The sequence below is a fragment of the Anabrus simplex genome, chromosome 1, assembly GCF_040414725.1.
Source record: "Anabrus simplex isolate iqAnaSimp1 chromosome 1, ASM4041472v1, whole genome shotgun sequence".
Lineage (NCBI taxonomy): Eukaryota > Metazoa > Arthropoda > Insecta > Orthoptera > Tettigoniidae > Anabrus > Anabrus simplex.
The window spans coordinates 643,974,761-643,998,115 of record NC_090265.1 but is presented as its reverse complement, the minus strand read 5'-3'; the positions used below and the strand labels follow the sequence as shown (position 1 = coordinate 643,998,115).

The following is a 23,355-nucleotide window of genomic DNA, read 5'->3' as shown; positions in this document are numbered from 1 at the left end:
CCAGCTTCTTCTCTGTGTTTCTATTTAAGGTCCATGTCTCTACACCATATAAAGAACAGAAAATACATAACAGTGCAGAAGTCTGATTTTAGTCCCTAAAGTTAGATTGTGGATTTTAAACACATTACTCATTTTCTGGACATTACGACATTATAGCAGTTAAAATAACAACACTCCCTGCATTTGAAACTATTATAATTGGTGGTAAATGTGGAATAAAGATGATCGAAAAATAAGAAAGAAAATCCTCAGGAAAATCTAGGATCAAAATGCGAAAATGGAATTTTGATGAAAAAGAAATCACACGAAATCTATCAAGTTACAGAAACAACCACAGATACAATCAGGAAACGGCGAATACGATTTTATGGTCACTTATATAGAATGGATAATAACAGACATACAAACAAAATTTTAAACTTTTCCTTATCAAAGACAAACCACAATGACTGGCTAAAAGAAATCAGTGAAGGCCTAAATTAAATTGGAATTAATGAAGAAACTATTCAAAAGGCAAAGGCCCTTCGAGGAGTGGAAGGTAAAGGCTTCCACCATAGTTAACCGCGGCACGTGATGGGGTAAAGTAGTTAGCTCTACGCCCGGCCGCCTTTGCCCCCAGGAATTAACCTGGAACTCATTTTTGGTGTAGGCTGAGTGAACCTCAGGGGCATATGCACCTCCGGGAGTGGAAATCTCGTTTCTTAAATTTTACGACTTCCTGACGGGGATTCAAACCCACGTCCTTCCGGGCGAACTGTGCACGCCTTTACCGCCTCGGCCAGACAGCCCCTAACAAACCATTCAAGGTAGAATAAAATTCACAACTTTGATTCAGAAATAGACTGGACTAAACAGCGTAAAAAAGAACACAGCAAGAAGATGAAGATACTGGGAAGAGAAGAAGAAAAACAAAGAAAAAGTGCTAATAAATTCAAACACGCTCCTTAATTGGGCATGACGAATCAGGAAAAGAACAACCAAGTGGTCGCGCGGTTTGGCTCACGCAGCTATCGGCTTGCATTCGGGAGATAGTGGGTTCGAAGCGCACTGTCGGCAGCTCTGAAGATGGCTTTCCGCGGTTTCCCATTTTCACAACAGGCAAACGCTGGGGCTATACCTTAAATAAGGCCATGGTCACTTCCTTCCTATAGTCCTGTCCTAACGCATCGTCGCCATAAGACCTATCAGTGTCAGTGCAACGTAAATCAAAACTTGTAAAATAAATAAATAAATAAATAAATAAATAAATAAATAAATAAATAAATAAATAAATAAATAAATAAATAAATAAATAAATAAATAAATAAATAAATAAATAAATAAATAAATCATCATCAGTTTACCCTCCAGGGTCGGCTTTTCCTTTGGACTCAGCGAGGGATCCCACCTCTACCGCCTCAAGGGCAGTGTCCTGGAGCTTCAGACTCTTGGTCGGAGGATACAACTGGGGAGGATTACCAGTACCTTACCCAGGCGGCCTCACCTGCTATGCTGAACAGGGGCCTTGTGGAGGGATGGGAAGATTGGAAGGGATAGGCAAGAAAGAGGGAAGGAAGCGGCCATGGCCTTAAATTAGGTACCATCCCGGCATTCGCCTGGAGGAGAGGTGGGAAACCACGGAAAACCACTTCCAGGATGGCTGAGGAGAGAATCGAACCCACCTCTACTCAGTTGACCTCCCGAGGCTGAGTGGACCCCGTTCGAGCCCTCGTACCACTTTCCAAATTTCGTGGCAGAGCCGGGAATCGAACCCGGGCCTCCGGGGGTGGCAGCTAATCACGCTAACCTCTACACCACAGAGGCGGAAATAAATAAATAAATAAATAAATAAATAAATAAATAAATAAATAAATAAATCTGGCAAAGCACGCAATGGATACTGATAAAGATGAAGAAGTAGCCCTCTTAATACCCCGAGAATGAATGAAAAACCTATAGCTGCTGGTTGTGAAAGTCAGACACTCGTCAGTAATTTTGCAAGTCCTCAGACATTTCTTTTTTCAATCTGCTTTACGTCGCACCGACACAGATAGGTCTTATGGCGACAGTGGGATAGGAGGGGGCTAGGAGTGGTAAGGAAGCGTCTTTTGCCTTAATTAAGGTACCGCTCCAGCATTTGCCTGGTGTGAAAATGGGAAACCACGGAAAACCATCTTCAGGGCTGCGGACAGTGCGGTTCGAACCCACTATCTCCCGAATGCAATCTGATAGCTACGAGACTCAAACCACGCGGCTACTTGCTCGGTTAATTCATTCAATCCATGTTCTGAGTATGTAAAAAGAACTGGTTACTAATTATGAATTGAAGAAGGGCTGACCCCGTTTTATTCCAGCCCTTTATTTGTGCATCACACATTGTAGAAAACTGCCCTTGTGTTTCACCATTTGCGTGCGGCAGCAGTAATACTATGTTTCCAAGAATCAAAATATTTTCAAAGAAAGTTTTCCTCGAAAATTTTAACCTATGGTAATTAAAGATAACATTACATTTTGAGATCACTTATAAATCAAGGAAAGAGAACCCGAAAGTCCTCATACCTAACAACACTAACATGGCCTCTAAGTTGGTCTAATGTTTACACTGCTGAACTACGATAGCAACTAGGAATGCGCAACCGACAACTGACAGATTTCTATTGGAGTGAAGGTTGTCCATACGATGGTTTGTGGTGCAATATTGTAGGTCAAACTACAGGTTCCCTGAGGCCACCAAGCCAAGCTTGTGGGTGATGTCTTTGCCACGCCCGATAGCTATTTTAATGTCACCAATAAACGCCTTCAAGATTTGGGCGGGCCCCAGGCGAGCTGAAGGCCGAAGAAAAAGGTGCTACTCTGCACGCGACTTGGTGTTCGTAAAACAGACTCAGTTAATTTCCAAAACGCCCAAAGGGGTCGAATAGAGATGGCTATGTATCGAAATGCTATAAAGGTATTTGCACATCTATATAATTTGAATGTGTAACGCAATACTGTGAGAAAAGCACAATACTAACACATATGTGTTAGGCATCAAATGAAATATCTCCATCTCAAAATTACTAGAAAAATATTATTTATTTCATGCAGTCCTTTATTTGAGCGAAGTTGTAATTTATTTAAATAATACGATGGTGAAGTCTATGAAAGTTGTCTCCGCTGATCTTTCTACGCCTGCCCGATAGAGGGCTCTGTGAAAGTTATCTATGGAGATATTTCTATGTTCGTCCCATAGATGGCTCTGAGAAATCAAGTTAACCCCAGAATGTGATGTTAGGTACCAAAATGGGTTTAAAAAATGCAACGTAAATTTAAATATTATAACACTTGTATAGTATTATTCAAAGTGATTCCACATACTGTATATGAGTTGATTATGTGTGTAAGTACGGAAGATATTATGGGTAGAATTCTGTAAATAATATCAATTTATTAAGGATGAGCTGTGTGTTTAACGGAAACATTGTTAGTGTAAATTTATAATACTGTACTTTAGAAAAACGTCTTCTTTTCTTTTTTAATTTAAAATTTGGTGCTTGATAATAATGTATTTTTATGTATCATTTGCCACCAAGGTACACACCTCATTTGCAAATAAAACGATTTGTTGCTCCATATTGGTTCTAATAAGCGAGAAACAGAAACAAATCCCCCTCAGGATATTCTATATTTCAAAAAGTCCTTATATTTAATTATTAAATGAAATGTGTATGCACTGTCAAGCACGACATCTCACTGCGGAAATGGAAAATGGACATAATTCGTGTTGTCACCATGGTTTGGTTTATTTTCCATAATCTCAAATAAATGACGTACTTAAAGTTATGATGCTACATTATAATGATTTCAAGAACCATACATGTAAGGCAGAATAAGCTTTGCATTCTTCTCTGCTAACCATAGCCACATTCCAGGATTAGGTCCTTGCTGTTTTAAGATTCATGGGATGATTATAGGTACATTTCAGTTTTACTACCTACTGAAAACTGCCCAGCATTATACGGCCAGCTTTATGTGACACATTCAAGTCTTGCCAACATAATTCGTTGTGAACATTCTATAAATCGCCAAGGTTCAAAAATTCCATATCTATAGTCACAACGAAAGTGTAAATTTAAAGGCAAATGTATAGTCTTCCGGAGTTCAGTATATTTTCCGTTTTCTTTCTCACGCTTCCTGCATAATGAAAAAAAAAAAAAACACGAAAATCCACTGCCTGTTTCCAGTCATTCGACCGGGTCAGGGATGGAATGAATGAAGCCCCCATCTAGCGGCGAGGATAGGAATTGTGCCGGCTGCCGAAGCCTGTCGCACTTCTCTGAGGCAATGATTAATGACTGACAGATGAAAAGAAATGAAAATGTTGCTGGAATGAATGATGACGGGTAAAACCGGAGTACCCGGAGAATAACCTGTCCCGCCTCCGCTTCGTCCAGCACAAATCTCACATGGAGGGACCGCGATTTGAACCATGGAACCCAGCGGTGAGAGGCCGGTGCGCTGCCGCCTGATCCACGGAGGCTCTGCGCGCTCTCTGTATAATCAGTTTCATATATAGACTTCGCTCGCAGCTGTTGCTGCGACAGGCCACTAGTAAATATGTAAACACGAGGGTAGGGCTGAGTGGCTCAAAACGAGAGCGCTGACCGTCCGAACACAGTCCAGTAATATTTGAAGATGCTTAAATACACCAACCTCCTCTCGATCGAGTGACACAACAAAAATGGACAAATGCCAACTATGAACTGTTCAACTACCAGTTGATACATGTTACATTAGTAACATCACTAAATGAATTAAATTATTTTGTGACTGGTGGATGTCCGGACATCTGGAGGGCTCCACCCTAGAGCCCATCATCAGCACACTACTACTGGCTCTGTATTACGAGCAGCATACCATTAGATATAATGGGAGAGGTTGGTAGAATAACACCCACGGTATTCCCTGCCTGTCATAAGAAGCCAGGCTCCTCACTTTCACCTGCTGTATTCTATCGGAGCTCACTTGGTCAACTCTTGTTCTTCTCCGACCCGGACACTATTAGGTACTGAGGGCTAGGGAATCTTTCGGTTTCACGCCCTTTGTGGCCCTTGTCTTTCTTTGACCGATATCTTCATTTTTCGAGCTGTTCGGACGCTTTCCAATTTTTCCTCTGATTAGTGTCAATAGAGGATGGTTGCCATGTTGTACTTCCTCTTAAAACAATAATCACCACCACCACCACCACCACCAGCAGCAGCAGCACTCACTAGATACTCATGCCTGAGGCAATTTTCAGCCATGCCCTACAAAGTGAGCATACAGAGTATAGTATTACCAAACATGTGGGATGTAATGGGAGGGGATGCAGGGTGGGGGAAGTACACTCCAGAACAACACAAGGATTCCCTATGAACATACGCCCCACGGTCGATCATCTACGAGTTACAGACTTTCCAACTTTGTAGGGGAAGCACATCTCATGTCAAGTAGTTGCTAGTGTAACAGCAAGAATGGTGTGTTATAGTCGTAATACTGAAAGGTGAGTTCTGACAGTTCTTACAAGGAGGTACGTTTACTGCCTGTCTGGGTGGGTGGGGAGAAGGGAGTAGGGGGTATGGTTGCCAGGGAAACAGGACGAACCCACTGCAGGCTGACATGGGGATAAGTCTGTTAGGCGACTCGTGTCGCTTGGAGTTGCCAAACCACTCACTTCTGAGTTAAGTACAACAGAACACAGCGGTCTGAATGAACGAACAAGTGAGAAGAGAAGACGAAAGTGATGCAGGAATGTGGCAACACCGTGCAATGCTCCTCCCTCCAGCCTTACCTGTCAGAACGCTTCTTTAAATCTTACGGGTATAATGCAAGAAATGTTCAAAATGTCTACCACGCACTCCACCTCAATGATTGTCGGACACGTACGAACACCCCAGGCATCGATGGCAGCTTTGTTACACACGCTGACGAAATACTGCAATGCACGTAACGGCATGCCTGACTACAAACTTAATCCTAAATACGAACTCCCCCCCCCCTCCATTCCAGGTAATAACTAAAGAAGGCGTAGCTTGTAAAGTACCGATATTAGGGCATATGTTCATAGGGACTTTTTGTGTTGTTTTGGCGTATAGTATCCACCCCTCGATTACTTCCTGCATGTTTGGATAAACTCTGTATAGTCACCAATCTGTGGGCTATATACCACAAATGATAATCTACTCTCAGACTATTTCAGATGTGAAATAACGTCAGTATATACTCAAATAAAGAGCACAATCTGAATAATATTATTCTTATTGGGTATTTGCTCAGAGAAGTTGAGTATACGTTGTGTCCTTGAAAAAGGTTCCAATAGTTACACAACGGCAGGACGCAACAAACGAAGGAAAAAAGGTCCTTTAAACATTGGTCGCAAATACAATATCTTTGGAGTTATGTTCCGCTATCACTACTATCAATGATCACCATGACTGAGCTTGATAGCTGCAGTCACTTAAGTGCGGCCAGTATCCAGTATTCGGGAGATGGTAGGTTCGAACCCCACTGTCGGCAGCCCTGAAAATGGTTTTCCGTGGTTTCCCATTTTCACACCAGGCAAATGCTGGGGCTGTACCTTAATTAAGGCCACGGCCGCTTCCTTCCTAGTCCTTCCCTGTCCCATCGTCGCCATAAGACCTATCTGTGTCGGTGCGACGTAAAGCAACTAGCAAAAAAGAAGAAAAAAAAGATCACTATGTTTTTGACGTACTATTCAGAATATGTGCTCGATGTGACCACCATACTTTTCAATGCATCCTTGCATCCTACGTCGCATGGAATCACGCATCCGTTAGAACACTCCTGGTTGTCTCCGGATTGCATCACAAAAATTGAACACAAATTCTCGTAGTGTATCAACATCATTTATGGGGACGGCAGGCCAAGGTATTGGCCCTTCCGACCAATCCACCGCCCATTGAAAACCCGTATCTGATGTCGCCTAACACTACAATGGCCAATGCCCCATCATAATATGACCATAGTCCATAACATAACATGCTAGTTGTTTTACGACTAATGTTTAGGTAGGAACGTATTTCCGTCTTTTGTTGCATACGAACCTCCCTAAATATTGGAATATAGTGATCATTACTGTAGTGGTAGCGGATCATAACTCCAAAGAGATTGGATTTGCGATCAATATACTGTATATAGAACCTTTGTTTTCCTTTGTTTGACCGGTTGAGTAGGCCGTGCTGTTAGGAGCGCGCAGCTGTGACCTTGCATCCGGGAGATAGTGGGTTCGAACCCCCCACTGATGGCTTTCCGTGGTTTCCCATGTTCACACCAGGCAAATGCTGGGGCTGTACTTTAATTAAGGCCACGTCCATTTCCTTCACACTCCTAGGCCTTTCCTATCCCATCGTCGTCGTAAGACTTACCTGTGTCGGTGCGACGTAAAGCAAATTGATAGGCCTATATATCCTTTGTTTGTTGCGTGCTGTCTCTTCTGTAAATACTGGAACTTTTTGTCAAGGACATCCTGTATACTCAACTTTTCTGAGCAAATACTCAATAAGAATAACATTCTTGAGATTGTACACTTCAGCTGAGTATATACTCACGTTATCTCACATTTAAAATAGGCTGGAGGGATTCAGGCAGGTGGAAATGTAGTAAGCAGTTTGGCCTATGCTACGACTTGGTCTTAAAGGCAGATTGTGCCGAAAGCCTGCAGTCTAATATCTTGGAGCTTGAAAATAGGTGCAATGAGTATGGTATGAAAATCAGCCTTTCGAAGACTAAATTGATGTCAGTAGGTAAGAAATTCAACAGAATTGAATGTCGGATTGGCGATACAAAGCTGGAACAGGCAGGTAATTTTAAGTATTTAGGTTGTGTGTTCTCCCAGGATGGTAATATAGTGAGATTGAATCGAGGTGCATTTATGCTAATGCAGTGAGCTCTCAGTTGCCATCAACAGTATTCTGTAAGAAGGAAGCCAGCTCCCGGACGAAACTATCTTTACATCGGTCTGTTTTCAGACCAACTTTACTTTACGGGAGCGAAAGCTGGGTGGACTCAGGATATCTTATTCCAAGTTAGAAGTAACGGACATGAAAGTAGCGAGAATGATTACTGGTACAAACAATGACAGGAGGGTACTCGGAATGAGGAGATAAAGGCAAAGTTAGAAATGAAGTCGATGGATGAAGCTGTACGCATAAACCGGCTTCGGTGGTGGGGTCATGTGAGGCGAATGGAGGAGGATAGGTTACCTAGGAGAATAATGGACTGTGTTATGGAGGGTAAGAGAAGTAGAGGGAGACAAAGACGACGATGGTTAGATTCAGTTTCTAAAGATTTAAAGATCAGAGGCATAGAACTAAATGAGGCCACAGCACTAGTTGCAAATAGAGGATTGTGGCGACGTTTAGTAAATTCACAGAGGTTTGCAGCCTGAACGCTGAAAGGCATGACGGTCTATAATGATGCTGTATGAATATATGATAGTATTATTTGCGGTATGAGTAAAAGAGAGAATTTTTTCATATTGATGAGTATAGGGACTATATGGTGTATCCAAAAATGTAGGAAGTAATCGAGGGGTGAATGCTGTACCCTAAATCAACTCAAAAAGTCCTTATGAATATATATACACATATGCCCTGTATAATAATAAATACTCATACCACCCAATGGACGTCAGCACTGAAGAATTTACTTTTCATATTATAAGAACGACATTTAAAATCAGACTACAAGACCGTGAGAGCTTCAAGCTAAGCCTGCAAGCTATATAAACATTATTATTTCCCATAAATGCCTGCCTCTTAGACATAAATCAAAATGTTACGAATAAATCAGTCATGGTGAACAATAACATTGGGCACCGTTCTTGAAACGGTAAGTTCCGACCGAGTAGGAATGTAGTCCGGATCTGGAGAGAACACACCCATGTCTGTAATTCACATTAGGCGGCAAGGACAGCACACACAAGGAATGTCTTATCTATGCCTCCTCATGGTCAATATGATCGGACACTGGAAGAGGTGTGGCTGGCACATGTCTCTCTTCTCACTTTTGGCAGTGCTAGTCTGACCTCGAGTCTACTGTCATTCTTCCATATTAAGGTAGAAACTCCGGGAGTTAGAATTTGTAGTTAATGTTGAGACTTCGTTTAAGGACTGGACACCTAGTTCATCTTGTTTGTTATATTATTTCGTGAATAAAACGTATCCTGATGATTAAACACATCAACACCACGAACCTACTACTAAGGCGTAGCAGGGGGAGAGGTGATACTCCCACGTGGCGCGTCCCAGGTGGCGGGTAGGGGGTCCTAACCGGCTTGCCGGCGGACTTGAGGGAAATAAAATACCTCTCGCGGACCAAACACACTACCCCCTGCGGGTGAGGGACGCACGTGTAGAATACACCCGCAGTATACCCTGCCTGTCGTAAGAGGCGACTAAAAGGGGCGACCAAAGGATGATTGAATTAGGACCATGAAACTACTTTTGATTCGTACCATCATGCGGGGAACACCATGGGTTGCCTGTACTTGCGAGTAGTACCACTACATTAGGTACGAAATAGGTTTGTGATTAGTAGCAGCAAGAGGGGGTTCTCCTGTGGGTTTCCAGTACCCGTGCATCGTACCCATGTGAGCAACACCGCGGGCCTGGGCGTTGCCTGTGAGTTGTACCACTATATGAGCGACACCGTGGGTCTGCGTTGCCTGTGATTAATGCCCACTATGTGAGGAACACCACGGGATAGTGCGAGTTCCTGTGGTTAGTACTCCTAGGTGAGGAACCTCATCGGTTTACGTTGGCTATGAGTGGCGGCAATGTGTGATAAACACCATAGGTTTGCGTTACCTATACGAAGTACAATACTTGTGAGTAGTACGATCTTGTGTGGAACACCGTGAGTCTTCGCTACTTTTATTAGTACCCCACCATGACAAATACCATGGTTCTACTTTACTCGCGACATGTACCATTCTGAGGGGCCTTAGATATGGATTTTGCACCCCTTTAGACATCAAGCATCATTGTGCTTTATAAGTGGTCCCTTGTTCAGTAATACTATTATTCACGATCTTTTTTGTGTCTGATCCACTGTTTTTGTTTGTTTGTTTGTTTGTTTGTTTGTTTGTTTGTTTGTTTTTGTAGGGTTCATGTCCATCCATTCATTCTTCATGACATTTTTTATTTTTTTTGGTCAGTGGATGAATTTGAATTTTTTGTTATTTCATTTCGTACCATTAGGGGCCGATGACCTCGATGTTAGGCCCCTTTAAACAACAAGCATCATCATCATCATCATCATAAACACATCAACACCGAAACAGTGGCTGAGAAGTTTCAGTCACGAAGCTGTCCATTTGCATTAGGGAGATAGTGGGTTCGAACCCCGTTGTCGGCACCCCTGAATATCGTTTTCACACAATGCAAATGTAGGGGCTGTACCTTAATTAAAGCAAAGGTCGCTTCTTTCTCCTTCCTAGCCCATCGCCGCCGTAAGACCTATCTTTGTCAGTGCAACGTAAAGCAAATTGTTAAAGAAAGAAAGAAAGAAAGAAAGAAAGAAAGAAAGAAAGAAAGAAAGAAAGAAAGAAAGGAACACTTTTCCTTTTGCGAAAATAAAACGATCGTAAATGTCTCTCCGTAATGGCTATCCATCAAAGTCTGCTAATTTCAGGTGACCACTAGCGATAAGACATAGCCTGCACGGTTGCTAGGGTTACACTTCCATCATGCTAACTTCCGTAAAGCAAATTTTCAAATGACCCCCAGTCGTAAGACATATCTGAGTGGAAAAATCAACAGTATGCCGCAATACCACTCCACTGTTTGAAGCGAATACAGTATTCATCTTGAAACAACGATCAGCACCAATACCACCACCAGTGGTTGGTAGTACGTCCACACGTGAGAGATGAAGTCGTACCCAACAGTACCTGACTCGGAGGATCTTCTCTGTGTTGCCTACTTTACTGGGTCATTTGTCGAAATCTCTCTTATATGAACTCGATGTCAGACCCCTTAACTGGTATGTGCTCAAGATATTTTCTGTTTGAAGTAACGATTCTATTTTCAATTGTTTATTGTTACTCCTCAGTTCACCTCTGTGTGTGTGGTGGTGGGGCAGCATAATACATCCACGGTGACTCCCTATTGTAAGAGGCGACTGAAAGGGGGTCCAGGGGCTCTTAACTTTGGAGTGTGGGTTTGCGACCATGGGGCTCTTGGCCGAGTCTGGTATTTCTTCCACTTGTGTCAGGCTCCTTACTTTCATCTTTATGATCTGATCTTCCTTGGTCAACTCTTGTTTACTTCTGCCATCATAAATTATTCTACTACTCAATTTTATTATTATTATTATTATTATTATTATTATTATTATTATTTTTGCTAGTTGCTTTACGTCGCACCGACACAGATAGGTCTTATGGCGACGATGGGACAAGGAAGGGCTAGGAGTTGGAAGAAAGCGGCCGTGGCCTTAATTAAGGTACAGCCCCAGCATTTACCTGGTGTGAAAATGGTAAACCACGGAAAACCATTTTCAGGGCTGCCGACAGTGGGGTTCGAACCTACTACCTCCCGAATACTGGATACTGGCCGCACTTAAGCGACTGCAGCTATCGAGCTTGGTATTCTACTACTCAAGTAACAATAATGAAACATTAATATTTTGTTTTGAAGACTGTTTCCCTTTAGACTCTTTAGTGTTACTCGACAGTAGTAGGCTACGTGCCGGCACCGGGTTTCACCCTCTCCCTACTACATCATCATCATCCACCCTCACCCCCACACCTAGGCGCATAGAAGAATAGAAAAGGCGCCAGACGAGCCGAACATGTCTTCGAACACTCCCAGCAATGATTAAATAAATAAATAAATAAATAAATAAATAAATAAATAAATAAATAAATAAATAAATAAATAAATAAATACATCTCCTTTCCTTGTCTGATTTTACAGTTCATATTGCATTTGTATTTATTTAATTCGTTTAACCTCCAGGGATGGTTTTTACCCGAACTCAGCAAGAAATCCCACCTCTACCACCCCAAGGGCAGTGTCTTGGAGCGTGGGATACAATTGGGAAGAGGACGAGTGCCTCGCCCAGGTGGTCTCAGCTGCTATGCTGAACAGGGCGTGGGTAGATTGGGGGGGATAGGCAAGGAAGAGGGAAGGTAGCGGCCGTGGCCTTAAGTTGGGTACCATACCGGTATTTGCCTGGAGGAAAAGTGGGAAACCACGGAAAACCACTTCGAGGATGGCTGAGGTAGGAATCGAACCCCCCTCTACTCAGTTATTTTCCCGAGCCTGAGTGGACTCCGTTCCAGCCCTCGTACCACTTTTCAAATCGAACCCGGGTCTCCATGGTTGGCAGGTAATCACACGTACCACTACACCCGCGAGGAGGACAATATTTCATTTTTACAAAACGATATTTGGTATTTGGTCAATTCTTCACGAAACGGAACGATGCCAGGTACTGTTCTCATTTCAACCTCTGACACAACCCCTTCATTATTACCACTGACTTCGAACCTTCCGCATGATATACAGTATCCAAAGAGAAAGGTCGGGCTCATTGAATCTAGCTGATAGAAGAGCCGCTTGTAATTTTTGAGGGATTCTGTTAGTGTGACGGCCAACACTGAGCGTTACCGCACGATCTAGTTACACCAGTTGATTGAATGAAAGAGGATAGTGATGTCTCACTCACCTTCTGGCACACAGCGTCGGGCGCGAGACGCGTCGGGACGCTCGGATGTGACGTCATCGGGGTGAGCTGAGCACAGCCTTGTCCCCGCAGGTTCACCTGTGAAACAAAACAACAATAATTTAACATATGGAAGTATGAAACGATATTTTTTTACACTTATTTGGCGAGGGGAAAATGACAAAATTAGCAAAAATAAGATTACCACAAAAAATACAGTGATGGGATATAAGTGAAAGTAAATATTTCACCATTTTTAAAGGTAGAAAATTAATAAAGAAACAAATAGAATGTTGTAACATGTATAAAGTAAATATACTAGAAAACACAATTTAACTTGTTTAATGATAAGGGATAGATTTAGGGGTTGTGGTAAGGATTTAAAGGAGGGGCCATATAAATCTTTAGTAAGACCCCAAACAGAGTATGGTTCTAGTGCAGGGCCTCTCAGGGTGCATGCACCTGGTGCACTGTGCACGATGCAAAGACGACTTCGCTTGGTTGACCAGAGTGCAGACCTCCACTCCTCGATATGAAGCAATAGCGCTGTCTCTCTCTTTCCCCACGCCTGTCTCGCTCGCTCCCCCTGTCTCCCTCTTCCTCATTGCTCCGTTGCGCTCCAAATCCGAGCCGAGCTTAGCCGAGTAGCCAAGAGACGAAGCGTTGGTCCGAGAGGAGCCGAGTGGGACCGATGCACAGGAACTGTGCACAGGAACTCTGCACTGCAGTTTGCACGCGTGAGATTTCGGGCGTTTGAGAGGCCCTGTTCTAGTGTATAAGACCCTCACCAGGATTACTTGATTCGAGAACCAGAAAAAAATCCAAAGAAAAGCAGCTCTATTTGTTCTGGGAGATTTCCGACAAAAAGAGTAGCGTTATGAAAAATGTTGCAATGTTTGGGCTGGGAAGACTTGGAGGAAAGGAGACGAGCATTTCGACTAAGTTGTATATTCCGAGCTGTTAGTGGAGATATCGCGTGGAATTACATTAGTAGACGAATAAGTTTGAGTAGTGATTTTAAAAGTAGGAAAGATCACAATATGAAAATAAAGTTGGAATTGAAGGGGGGAAATTGGGGAAAATATTCATTTATAGGTAGGAGAGTTAGGGATTGGAATAATTTACCAAAGAAGATGTTCAATAAATTTCCAAATTCTTTGTAATTATTTAAGAAAAGACTAGGTACATAACAGATAGGGAATCTGCCACCTGGGTGACTGCACTGAACACACATCAGTGGTGACTGATTAAAACAGGAAATAAAATGTTTCAATTCGATCAACGATTGTAGGCTAAAGAAATGAAATATTTCTACATTTTAACGAAGGGAACAATTTTTTAACATACCGAAACAAAAATATCGTTAAAACATATTTAACGAAAACACACAATGCAAGTCATTTCATTTAACTATTGTAAATTAATAGAATAAAATGATACAATATATCTGACACGGAACACTAAATAGAATTGTTATAACTTTTGGACGAAGTATGTGTTAACATTAATATCAATGGGATGTTAAGCCGTTATGGAAACATTAGCCATTAACGGCAGCATTAAACTGCAACGGCCAGAGGTTTCGTACATCGCTATACCAAGTGAACCTAATACATTTTCAGTAGAGGAAATTGACAAAATTAGGAAAAATAAGTTAACACAAAGCCACTCACTGATCGAAACAGGTAGGTCTTACAGTGACGACGGGATAGGAAACAGCTAGGGCTGGGAGGGAAGCGACCGTGGCTTTCATTAAGGTACAGCCCAGGCATTTGCTTGGTGTGAAAATGGGAAACGAAAGAAAATATTCTTCAGGGCTGCTGACATTGAGATTCGAACCCACTACCTGCCGTATGCAAGGTGACAGCTACGTGACCCAAACCATTCGCAGCCATTCGCTCGGTACCGATTGCTTAATCATGTTATAACATTAGACGACGATTGCCGAAGGCGGCTGGTGTTTAGGAGCATAACAACGATAGTATCAGCCTTTATCAACACTGATCGAAGGAGTAAGGTTTCAGGCCCCTCGAATAATGATTATATTATGTTATTAAGTTAACCGAAGGGAAGGCCATGAATGGCGGTAAAATAAGACAATCCTAAAGACTAACAAACCGAATACTCTTTAGATGGGAAAAAGCATGCGATCAGAGGGAGGTCGGACACAACAAACGAAAGAGAGGGGCCTCGCATAAGTAATTTTTCATTCATATCGTATTGGCCAATTTTAGACCACGTCATTTCAAGTGGCTACTTCTGGCTTTGATGTCAGCCCAGTACTTCCGCATGCGTTCTCAGCGTTGTTATTTCCTCTCCTGAGACCATGCCTTTCCAGTTTTTAATTTGGGCTGGTCTCGGACACACTGGAACGCTTCAGGTTTCTTCTTTGGTAGTACACGTTCCTGGATGTCATTATGTGTTATTCCCATTTCTTCGAGGTCTTCATCCACCTCAATGAACCAAGCCCCTTTGGTTTTCTTCTGCTGAAATAAACTAATGATGCGGTTGGTCAGTCTTGTTTCGTGCCTTCGTGCCACATGCCCATAAAATGTATTTCTTCTTTTCCGGATGGTATCGGTAATCTTCGCCACGTGGGTGTATAGTTCGTCGTTATGCCGTCTTCCTTACTCCCCTCGCACAAATAATAATAATAATAATAATAATAATAATAATAATAATAATAATAATAATAATAATAATAATAATAATAATAATAATAATAATAATAATAATAATAATAATAATTTCATTGCCGGGCGAGTTGGCCGTGCGGTTAGAGACGCGTGGCTGTGAGCTTGCATTCCGGAGATAGTGGATTCGAATCCCATTTTCACACCAGGCAAATGCTGGGGCTGTACCTAAATTAAGGCCATGGCCGCTTCCTTCCCATCATCGCCATAAGACCTATCTGTGTCGGTGCGACGTAAAGCAACTAGGAAAAAAATATGTTATTTGCTTTACGTTCAACTAACTACTTTTATGTGCGGCTCCTTGGCTAAATGGTTAGCGTGCTGGCCTTTGGTCACAGGGGTCCCGGGCTCAATTCCCGGCAGGGGCGGGAATTTTAACCAAAATTGGTTAATTTCCCTGGCACGGGGACTGGTGTATGAGTCGTCTTCATCATCATTTCATCCTCATCCCGACGCGCAGGTCACCTACGGGAGTCAAATCAAAAGACCTGCACCTTGCGAGCCGAAGTCCTCGGACACATTCCGGCACTAAAAGCCATACGCCATTTCAACTACTTTTACGGTTTTCGGAGACGTCGAGGTGCGGAATTTAGTTCCACAGGAGTTCTTTTACGTGCCAGTAAATCTACCGACACGAAGCTGGTGTATTTGAGTACCTTCTAATACCACCGGACTGAGCCAGGATCGAACCTGCCGAGTTAATGTCAGAAGGCCAGCGCCTCAACCTCCTGAGACACTCAGCCCGGCTTGCGCATCATTAGTACGGGGAATCTTTAAAGTCAACTAATATGCGATGAAAAAGAAACCCCTGCCACCTCCATACAGCCCATGAAGGTTTTGGAGGGGCTGGAAGGTAAAGGCTTCCACCGTCCATTACCTCGGTTAGCTCGGTTAGCTCTACTCCCGGCCACCTTTCCCCCCAGAATTAACCTGGTAATCATTTTTTGTGTAGGCTGAGTGAGCCTCAGGACTACAGCGTACTCAACACTTGACTGAAATGTCTTGTTCACTTGAATGATGAGGAACAGAAAGTATCAGACCATACTAAGATACGTTAACTCAAGAAGCACTCGACGGAGTTGAGAGAACCCTGAATTGGCAGCCAAACAACTGATGATGATGATGATGATGATGATGATAAAATGACGCATCAAAGAGAACATTAGAAATATAAGAAATACTACTATCATAGTTTGTTTACAAGATGACACAAAAATGTATTAGAAATTCCTGATACATTTCACAGTAAAATACGATCTCGGATCAGGAGAACAATTCCGAGGCTACAATAGAAAGCAGCAGAACACAGTTTAAGAAACGAGACGCCGTGAATGAAAAAACTGTTCTAAGAATGGTACTTACAAAAAAGTGCGCTAAACCTGTGAAGTTATTGCGAAGGTTTCTTCGATCAAGAGATAAGGGCGGCTAAGTTCTGTTTAAAACGAACTCTATTTTCATACACTAATCGATAAAAATCATAGTAAAAATACATTTAAAATTCGAAATCAATATAAAGTCAACATCTGACGAAATGTTTGATTAAAAAACGCAACAGGTTTTTGGAAGGACTCCTATTAGTCGTATACCTCGAGCGAATGGCGAACTATAAGGTGCCTGAGGCACAAAATGTTTGTTTGCAGATCATTAAGAGTCATTACAGGCCAGACACATAATCTTATGAAGGCCACTGAAACAAGAGGTCAGAAAACACGATAAACTGGTCCAGGAAACGCGCAAGACAAGCATGTCAGAATCTTATTTTCTGTGATAATTGTACACGCCGGTATCATTACAAAAGACTAATTATTAATTTGCTCTCGCCAACCGGATGACATCTATAACTTCCTGGCACAGAAATAAACTAAATTGCAAGAGGAATACATGTACGCTTTATCACGTAAAAGGCGATCGGTTGAAACTCTAAGTACCCGAGTACAAGCACGAACAAAAGGGAAGAGTATTATTATCATGAAGATTTCTTGGTTAGTTAATATCCGAAGGTTTATCTACACTTTTCCAATCAAAGGGTACGCTTCTAAGCTTTTAGAACGCATTTAAATGACAAAATAACTATAGAGTCCCTAAAAATAACGTTACCATTGTATTGACCTGAATTTTAGCTTCGAAAATGATATCCCGCCTGACGTTTTTATTTGCTACAAACGCCCTGAAAGTTTACTTACGACAGGCAAAAGATATCGTGCATGTGCCTTTCTGCTCCCGTCCACAACGCATAGTTAAAAACCTGAATAACCCTACTTTAGCTACGATTTTCTGCAACTGGTCACATGTGTATTGGAGTATTCGTTTTCAAACAATTTAGTAAAATTAAAGGAATCACACGGCGTCGAATAATTTATTCTCGTAATTAGTTGTTACGATATGCATCATGAAGAAGATTACAATAAGTATTTCTCTGTATTTAGTCATCCGAGACTAGGAAAGAAGGTATTATAATAATAATAATAATAATAATAATAATAATAATAATAATAATAATAATAATAATAATAATATCCGCCTCTGCGGTGTAGTGGTTAGCTGTCACCCCCGGAGCCCCGGGTTAGATTCCCGGCTCTGCCACGAAATTTGAAAAGTGGTACGGGCGCTGGAACGGGTTCCACTCAGCCTCCGGAGGTCAACTGATTCGAGGAGGTGGTTTTCCACTTCTCCTCCGGACAAATGCCAGGATGGTACCTAACTTAAGGCCACGACCACTTTCTTCCCTCTTCCTTGTCTATCTCTTCCGATCTTCCCATCCCTCACAAGGTCCCTGTTCAGTATAGCATGTGAGGCCAACTGGGCGAGATAGTGGTCCTCCTTCTCAGTAGTATCCCCGACCCAAAGTCTCACGCTCCTGGACACTGCCCTTGAGGCGGGATCCTTCATTGAGTCAGAGGGAAAAACCAACTCTGAAGGGTAAACAGATTAAGAAAGACAAAAATGACAAAAAAAGAAAAACGATAATAATAATAATAATAATAATAATAATAATAATAATAATAATAATGGCCTCCAGAGAGGCTTGGTGCAGGTCTTTTTTCTAGTAGACTGCCTATAAGCGAATGCATATCTGTCAGAATACAGCCCTACCTGAGATAATTTCTAATGTTGAAGACATCACGAACACTTATCCCCCGAGTCAGAAGAATTAACGAATTAACGTTAAAATCCCCGACCGGGCTGGGAATCGAACCTGGGATCCCCTAGGTCAAAGACCAGCGCGCTAACCGTTTAGCCATGGCGCCGGACGGAAATAAGGTTATGCCGTTCTATTCACCAACACTGAATGAATGACGTCCTTCTTGGTTAATGGTTAGCACAGTGACTTTCGGTTCACAGGGCTCTGGGTTCGATTCCCATTCAATTCCCGTTCCCCACCGGCCTGGATATTTTAGCCGCGTTTGGTTAATTCCTCTAGTTCGCGAGCTGGGTGTTTATATACATTTACATACAACACGCTAGACTACCAACCATCACAAAAACACCCAATAGGTATGTCCTCAAGAAGGACATCCGGCCGTAAAACTAGGCTCAGTTGAGATTGGTGCTGACCCCAGAAAACTGGGCAAAATACCAGGAAAGACAGAAAAACTGAATGCATGATGTGGCAGAAATGTAATATCTAGGAGCGAACTGCGGCAAAGGATCAAGAACTCAGGAATAGGAAAGGTGTGTTCCTATTAAAGGATTGTAATTTACTTACGATACAGATTATAGATTACATGATGCTGCAAGAAGCCGTGTATTGAGACCCGACGATGGAGTCCTGTACGGGCCGCAGCTGCTAGTGGGATGTAACGAGACGTTGCCGGGGTAACGACTCGTTAATTCCCAACATTGTTGCTAAGGAACCTACACAGCTCACTACTGTTTAAATAATCAATTAAGAAACAAGTCAATATCAAAACAGAAACGCATTAATTAACCCAGAGGTCATTTGAACTATACGTTGAGAAAAGGAATATTATCTTTGTCAGGACTCAACACAAGAGGGCATAAGCCAACTACACTACGGTATAAGATGAACACTTTCCACAGGGTGCCTTCGAATGGGTCTGACCTTTTCTCAACTTATAAGCTGGTGCTGGTGGTGGTAGTGATGGCGGTGATTACTATTTTAACCCTAGAATACTAACGTACGTAAAATTAACGTGTATGCGTCATATCACTCACATGAAATGAAATGTCGTATGGCTTTTAGTGCCGGGATATCCCAGGAAGGGTTCGGCTCGCCAGGTGCAGGTCTTTCTATTTGACTCCCGTAGGCGACCTGCGCGTCGTAATGAGGATGAAATGATGAAGAAGACAACACATACACCCAGCCCCCGTGACACTGGAATTAACCAATTAAGGTTAAAATCCCCGACCCGGTCGGGAATCGAACCCGACACACTCTGAACCGAAGGCCAGTACGCTGACCGTTCAGCCAACGAGTCGGACACTCACATAATTGTGCACTACTCTTTCCCGCGTTACCCCCAACAGACCACCCCCATGCAATGCTTCCACTGATCATTGTGGATAACGTCACCACAGCCGTTAGAAGCATGTGTGAGGAGCGATTTTCGGTAAGTCAGCGCTTTTAATGTTGAAAATATTTCTTAGCTGACAAAGTAGGAGTCCCCACACTACGAAAACCATAAAATTAACCAATTTCGTCAATTGTGGCGAAAGTTGAAAGGTCCGGAAAAGTTTTTAATTGTGAGGCTTGGATAGCTCTATCACACTAAAACAAACAAATCTCGAAAATCGCTCCCCACCTAAATGCAGTTCCGGAAGAACCACCTAAAATGTTTCTTTACTCGTTTCCTTTTCTATTCAAATCCCAGCCAAATTAACTTATTTACATAATTCTTTCAGTAATGTGTTCCTTGGTTCAATACCCTCAGGTGTTTCTTGATTCTTTTTTGAAAATATCCACACCGAATGTAGTTATAGGCAGTAGCGGCGACTACTACAGAGAGAAAACATTACATTTTTATTCAATTGTAGCCCGCTGAAACTAGGAATTACAGGAATTATTAAAAAAAAAACAATTTGTGCAAATTTTTAATTATTAACAAAATTATTATCGAAAATACGCACAAAATGTAGTTTGTCGTGGTTAATCGATTTGTATAGCGCCCCAGCAAGTAGTGGATACTTCGCAAATGCTATGAGGAAGGGTAACAGGGATATATTTTTTTGCCAAGATCGTGAACACTGAGGTGTGATTCACCTGCTTGCCAAGTGCATTCGTCAGTCTGGCAGTATCTTTAATATTGTCTGTTATTTTGTTAGAGTGTAGTCAAATATTACATGATTTTTTAATTTTATAATCACGCCGTACTTCTATTTAATTGTAATTCGTGCGTAATAATGTTTCTTTGGTGAAAGTATAGTACTGAATCAAAATCTCAAAAAACTATTATTGTCGCACTTAAGTTAGTAAACTGTCAACCTTTACCTTTCTGTGGAAATTCGCACAAAGAGCATTAAAAACTTACCATTTGTAGCTTTTTTGTTCAGTTTTGATGTGTATAAACCGCCCCCCCTCCCCCCGCGCTATATCCCTCAACCCGGCTAATTTCTGTTGTCTGCATATTTTTGCCTCCCCCCCCTTCTAATCCCTAATCGCCGCTGCTGGTTGTAAGGGCTTAAGTGAAACAATGCATTGACTCACATTAGCGCTCGTAGCGGTAGAAAAAGGTAAATTGCTAATCTAATCGACCGAATGACGATGATTAAGATAAGGATTGTAAACTTTAGGAATTAATTTTTTTTTGCTATTTGTTTTACGTTGCACGGACACAGATAGGTCTTTGGCGACGATGGGATAGGAAAGGCCCAGGAAGTGGAAGGAAGCGGTCTAGGCCTTAATTAAGGTACAGCCCCGGCATTTGCCTGGTGTGAAAATGGGAAACCACGGAAAACCATCTTCAGGGCTGCCGACAGTGGGGCTCGAACCCACTATCTCCCGATTACTGGATTTTTAGGAATGAATAAAGAAAATATTTTCATACTTTATTATATTTTAATTACCTAAAATTCGTAGCTCATATCCGTAGGATGTTTTCAACATTAAGTTGCTTGCCTGAAGGGGCTAGAACTGTGTTTTTTTTAACGTATTGTTCGTACTGACGCAGTATCTTTGGTACGTAAAACTTACGTATTATTAGTGTTATCTGCGCACTTTTTATCGATAGATTTGTGTACGGGTTTGAGGAGTAAGGAGGGAGCAATTCCGGTTCCAGTAGTACTGCCAATTGAATGGAAATGAAATCAGAATTGAATCGATAATATGATCGATCGATATGAATTTTGCTAAACCTTGGTTATCTTAAGCGAACAACTGTGTCACACACACATTATATAACATTATATAACATTTCTCGATGCGAATCTTATTCCTAGAGTGAATTCTATAGTTTGGCTTTGCTGCGTAAATAACAACAGTACTAGTACGTAAAGGGCACGCCAGATGTCGCACAGCGATGCATAAGCGATTCATAGTTTGTGTTTCAAAGGTTGCCAGTACGAATCTCGAAGATTGCCTAGGTCGACCAATTCAGCATTAGGGTGTAAATCTATCCAGAAAAAGGTGCCCAGATAATATGTAATAGATACTTGAATGTTGACGTACGCCCATTTCGGATGGCTGCTTTGTAGTTGTTAGGCATATGACTTTCCAGGGCACAATGGATAAACAAAGAGTGAAATAGGAGTACATTTGTCGTATTATTGACGAGCTGGATGAAGATGAGAGCGGGGAACACAACCGAATTTGAGCACGAAGACTCTCCGATGACGATCTGAACTGTTCACCCAGTGAGGATGGTTCCGAAGATAATCTCGACTGTGATCCAGATTTACGAGCTTCTGTTGAAATTCAGCCACAAAAATGTATATACCGTGTCTACTATAAATTTCAAATTCGATTGTCGTATACTTTCGAATGACAGCTTTGAAGAATGTACGTTACTCTCAGGATCACAGTTAAAACATCGCCAGATCCTAACCTACTTACGATTGGAAAGGATTAGTCGGAGAGCGGTGTAGCATTTTTCGAATGTTATCTCCAAAATGATTGTTACTGTTATTAATTATGCTGACAATTACCTCGAATATTTCATTTCTTGTAACATATAAACTTGTGAAGCCAGTAGCAGTTATAAAGAACATAACGGAATCGTTCATCTGATTCCATGGTTTCGCCTTCGGCTCTCAGTCACGTGGTAATCGAATGAACGAATCATTTTGGAGAATCGCTTCAAATGAATCGGTTCTTCCAAATGAATCAGATTCCCCATCTCTACATGAAACTCCCTCTCTCATATGAAATGCTGAAAATGCGCCGCGTTAACATTGATACATGCATCACCCAACTGTCCCATTGATCTATAAATTATACATCCCTGACCTTCGTGTCGTATGCTCTACCCATTTGAGCTCTGGTGGTCTTAGCGACATTTGTTCTGCTGGAAAGCTATGGACGTGTAAGACCAATAACACATCCGGCTCCATGGCTAAATGTTTAGCGTGCTGGCCTTTGGTCCCAGGAGTCCCGGGTTCGAATCCTGGCAGGGTCGAGAAATTTAACCATCATTGGTTAATTTCGCAGACACGGGGACTGGGTATATGTGTCATCTTCATCATCATTTCATCCTCATCACGACGCGCAGGTCGCCTACGGGTGTCAAATCGAAAGACCTGCACCTGGTGAGCCGAACATGTCCTCGGACACTCCCGGCACTAAAAGCCATACGTCATTTCATTTACCAATAACATGTCTTTCGCCGCTGCTTTTCCCCCACTCTAGCAGAATGTTTGTGATCGCACATATTGACTTGTCTGGATGATTTTTCTGACGTCAATGCTATGTGGAAGGATTTATTTTGCTATGCCATGTTTTTGAGGTTGTTAACAGTGTACTGAGTTGTGTGTATTAGGACAAACATAAACAACCAGATGCGGGTAAAATTCCCGGTCCGGT

The 23,355-nt window shown here is 42.1% G+C and overlaps 1 protein-coding gene across 2 annotated transcripts in view; it reads right to left on the bottom strand.

Annotated features, from left to right (window-relative positions):
- cyc (basic helix-loop-helix ARNT-like protein cyc) overlaps positions 1–23,355 on the bottom strand; it is an 816,156-nt gene that overhangs the window by 354,487 nt on the left and 438,314 nt on the right. For both annotated transcript variants that reach the window (XM_067135751.2, XM_067135753.2), the window contains exon 2: positions 12,691–12,786. The gene's annotated coding sequence lies outside the window, so the exon portion shown is untranslated. The remainder of the gene's footprint in view (positions 1–12,690; positions 12,787–23,355) is intronic.